This window comes from Schistocerca cancellata, chromosome 7 (genome assembly GCF_023864275.1).
Source record: "Schistocerca cancellata isolate TAMUIC-IGC-003103 chromosome 7, iqSchCanc2.1, whole genome shotgun sequence".
Classification (NCBI taxonomy): domain Eukaryota; kingdom Metazoa; phylum Arthropoda; class Insecta; order Orthoptera; family Acrididae; genus Schistocerca; species Schistocerca cancellata.
The window spans coordinates 140,358,996-140,363,905 of record NC_064632.1 but is presented as its reverse complement, the minus strand read 5'-3'; the positions used below and the strand labels follow the sequence as shown (position 1 = coordinate 140,363,905).

Genomic DNA, 4,910 nt, shown 5'->3' with positions numbered 1-4,910 from the left:
GGCTAATTACACTCACACCGAATTATAGGGTCCATTTACATACATGTATTTTTGGTGTAGAGAAAAAAAAGGATATCTAACACGTGTTAACCAGCAATTGAGCAAGTTTTGTACTCTTTACTGGACCAATGTGTACGTACAAAAGGACTCACAAATAATCCACACTTCGCACTACATGCGCTGACGTACACATAATTGGTCCTACTGACCAAATGAAGGCTTCACATAAGTAACTGTTCTGTAGTAAGTGACAAATTAGCTTAGTATCACTAACTCAATTACTAAACGCAGTAAAGGATAAACAATGTATGTAGAGAGAGAGAAAAGTACAGACCGAATGTGACGGAATTCATAAGACCGCTCGCCTTACCATTATGCGGGACTCCAAAGCTGTATTGTCTCTTCCACAGAATTGATTTGATTATCCCCCCCCCCCCCCCATGAACCACGGACCTTGCCGTTGGTGGGGAGGCTTGCGTGCCTCAATGATACAGATAGCCGTACCGTAGGAGCAACCACAACGGAGGGGTATCTGTTGAGAGGCCAGACAAACGTGTGGTTCCTGAAGAGGGGCAGCAGCCTTTTCAGTAGTTGCAGGGGCAACAGTCTGGATGATTGGATAACCTGGTCTTGTAACACTAACCAAAACCGCCTTGCTGTGCTGGTACTGCGAACGGCTGAAAGCAATGGGAAACTACAGCCGTAATTTTTCCCGTGGTCATGCAACCTTACTGTATGATTAAATGATGATGCTGTCCTCTTGGGTAAAATATTCCGGAGGTAAAATAGTCTCCCATTGTGATTTCCGGGACTACTCAAGAGGACGTCGTTATCAGGAGAAAGAAAACTGGCTTTCTACGGATCGGAGCGTGGAATGTCAGATCCCTTAATCGGGCAGGTAGGTTATAAATTTTAAAAGGGAAATGGATAGTTTAAAGTTAGATATAGTGGGAATTAGTGACGTTCAGTGGCAGGAGGAACAAGACTTTTGGTCAGGTGAATACAGGTTTATAAATACAAAGTCAAATACGGATAATGCAGGAGTAGGTTTAATAATGAATAAAAAATAGGAGTGCGGGCTAAGCTACTACAAACAACATAGTGAAAGCAATATAGTGGCCAATATAGACACGAAGCCCACGCCTACTATTGTAGTACAAGTCTATATGATAACTAGGTCTGCAGATGATGAAGAAATTGATGAAATGTATGTAGATATAAAAAAAATTATTCAGGTAGTGAAGGGAGACGAAAATTTAATAGTCATGGGTGACTGGAATTCGACAGTAGGAAAAAGGATAGAAGGAAACGTAGTAGGTGAATATGGATTGGGGCTAAGAAATGCAAGAGGAAGCCGCCTGGTAGAATTTTGCACAGAGCATAACTTAATCATAGCTAACTCTTGGTTCAAGAATCATGGAAGAATGTTGCATACATGAAACAACCCTGGAGATGCTAGAAGGTTTCAGATAGAAACACGTGAAAGTGCGTCTGCATAACCATGTTGAGCTGCCGGACGATACACAATCTAGTACTGGTATCGAGACAACAACAAAACCCATCTTTGCAATTTTGGGCAGTTCGTACAGGAACCGGCTTCATCGGATGAAATAAGGACTGCAAGTCTTGTGAACCGTTACTAAGTAGAATTATCTGCCATACAAATAGTGGTTGAAGTTAAAGATACCATACACAAAACCCAATGCCTCTTTCTCTGTTTGTGAATAGTTACACAGAATTTTGGATAACACTTTCGATGCAAAAGCATTAGGCCTGTCTTTACCACCAAATCTGTGTGAAAGCACTGCATAGGTTGTGTAAGAAGAAGCGTCAACTTGCAAGACAAATGGTTTGTCAGGAACAAAGTGAGTCAAGCATTGATCACTGAGCAATGCATCTTTAAGTTTTTGAAAAGCCTCTTGGCCCTCACCTGTCCAAACAAAGAGGGCATCCTTGCAACACAAGCGATGCAAATGAGATTCGATTTGAACAGCATTTGTTATGAACCGATTATAATCGTTCATTTTCCCTAAGAGTGACTGCAATTCCGTGACATTGCGAGGAACTAGCAGTCACGTATGGCTAAGAAATATGTCTGAAGAGGATGTACACCTTGAGTGCTTATGACGTAACAAAGACACTGCAACTCAGGTTTAAAAAAATCCCACTTGTCCAGTCTACACTTTAGTCCTGCATCAGATAACACAAGAAACGATGCACGCCTATTTGCTATGTGTTCTTCAGGTGTGCGACCTGCTTCGACAATAGCGCCCAAATAGTCTGAATAATTTGGTACTTGAACAGTCAACTCTTCCAAATACTGTTGGAAAATGGCGGGTGCGGGAACACTGCCAAAAGGGAAACGCAAATATGTAAAAAATCCCAAATGTGTGTTCACGACACACACGGTTTTAAATTCTTGATATAGTGGTATTTCAAGATATGCGTTGCGCAAATCAATTTTTGAAAAGTAGTGACCAGCGCCAAATCTGTCCATGACATCCTCTGGCCGCAGCAACGGATAATTAACAATTATACTTTGTGGGTTGACTGTTGACTGAAAGTCAAAACAGAGGCAAATGCGACCTTAAGGTTTGCTCTTTGACTAGCTTGTATGGGCGCAGTATCTGCGCTATCTTGCAATTCTTTAAGTTCAGCAGCCACTTTGTAAAGCAAAGGAAACAGTTCTGGTCTGGAAAAATTTCGACTGAGCATTGTGTTTCACTGAATGAGATTTTCACTCTGCAGCGGAGTGTGCGCTGATATGAAACTTCCTGGCAGATTAAAACTGTGTGCCCGACCGAGACTCGAACTCGGGACCTTTGCCTTTCGCGGGCAAGTGCTCTACCAACTGAGCTACCGAAGCACGACTCACGCCCGGTACCCACAGCTTTACTTCTGCCAGTACCTCGTCTCCTACCTTCCAAACTTTACAGAAGCTCTCCTGCGAACCTTGCAGAACTAGCACTCCTGAAAGAAAGGATATTGCGGAGACATGGCTTAGCCACAGCCTGGGGGATGTTTCCAGAATGAGATTTTCACTCTGCAGCGGAGTGTGCGCTGATATGAAACTTCCTGGCAGATTGAAACTGTGTGCCCGACCGAGACTCGAACTCGGGACCTTTGCCTTTCGCGGGCAAGTGCTCTACCAACTGAGCTACCGAAGCACGACTCACGCCCGGTACCCACAGCTTTACTTCTGCCAGTACCTCGTCTCCTACCTTCCAAACTTTACAGAAGCTCTCCTGCGAACCTTGCAGAACTAGCATTCCTGAAAGAAAGGATATTGCGGAGACATGGCTTAGCCACAGCCTGGGGGATGTTTCCAGAATGAGATTTTCACTCTGCAGCGGAGTGTGCGCTGATATGAAACTTCCTGGCAGATTAAAACTGTGTGCCCGACCGAGACTCGAACTCGGGACCTTTGCCTTTCGCGGGCAAGTGCTCTACCAACTGAGCTACCGAAGCACGACTCACGCCCGGTACCCACAGCTTTACTTCTGCCAGTACCTCGTCTCCTACCTTCCAAACTTTACAGAAGCTCTCCTGCGAACCTTGCAGAACTAGCACTCCTGAAAGAAAGGATATTGCGGAGACATGGCTTAGCCACAGCCTGGGGGATGTTTCCAGAATGAGATTTTCACTCTGCAGCGGAGGTGCGCTGATATGAAACTTCCTGGCAGATTAAAACTGTGTGCCCGACCGAGACTCGAACTCGGGACCTTTGCCTTTCGCGGGCAAGTGCTCTACCAACTGAGCTACCGAAGCACGACTCACGCCCGGTACCCACAGCTTTACTTCTGCCAGTACCTCGTCTCCTACCTTCCAAACTTTACAGAAGCTCTCCTGCGAACCTTGCAGAACTAGCACTCCTGAAAGAAAGGATATTGCGGAGACATGGCTTAGCCACAGCCTGGGGGATGTTTCCAGAATGAGATTTTCACTCTGCAGCGGAGTGTGCGCTGATATGAAACTTCCTGGCAGATTAAAACTGTGTGCCCGACCGAGACTCGAACTCGGGACCTTTGCCTTTCGCGGGCAAGTGCTCTACCAACTGAGCTATCGAAGCACGACTCACGCCCGGTACCCACAGCTTTACTTCTGCCAGTACCTCGTCTCCTACCTTCCAAACTTTACAGAAGCTCTCCTGCGAACCTTGCAGAACTAGCACTCCTGAAAGAAAGGATATTGCGGAGACATGGCTTAGCCACAGCCTGGGGGATGTTTCCAGAATGAGATTTTCACTCTGCAGCGGAGTGTGCGCTGATATGAAACTTCCTGGCAGATTAAAACTGTGTGCCCGACCGAGACTCGAACTCGGGACCTTTGCCTTTCGCGGGCAAGTGCTCTACCAACTGAGCTACCGAAGCACGACTCACGCCCGGTACCCACAGCTTTACTTCTGCCAGTACCTCGTCTCCTACCTTCCAAACTTTACAGAAGCTCTCCTGCGAACCTTGCAGAACTAGCACTCCTGAAAGAAAGGATATTGCGGAGACATGGCTTAGCCACAGCCTGGGGGATGTTTCCAGAATGAGATTTTCACTCTGCAGCGGAGTGTGCGCTGATATGAAACTTCCTGGCAGATTAAAACTGTGTGCCCGACCGAGACTCGAACTCGGGACCTTTGCCTTTCGCGGGCAAGTGCTCTACCAACTGAGCTACCGAAGCACGACTCACGCCCGGTACCCACAGCTTTACTTCTGCCAGTACCTCGTCTCCTACCTTCCAAACTTTACAGAAGCTCTCCTGCGAACCTTGCAGAACTAGCACTCCTGAAAGAAAGGATATTGCGGAGACATGGCTTAGCCACAGCCTGGGGGATGTTTCCAGAATGAGATTTTCACTCTGCAGCGGAGTGTGCGCTGATATGAAACTTCCTGGCAGATTAAAACTGTGTGCCCGACCGA

General features: G+C 46.4%; 1 non-coding gene across 1 annotated transcript; it reads right to left on the bottom strand.

Annotated features, from left to right (window-relative positions):
- Window positions 1-3,995: 3,995 nt before the first annotated feature.
- Window positions 3,996-4,070, bottom strand: Trnas-cga (transfer RNA serine (anticodon CGA)). The gene has a single exon. It is a non-coding gene; the product is annotated as a tRNA-Ser (tRNA).
- Window positions 4,071-4,910: the final 840 nt, after the last annotated feature.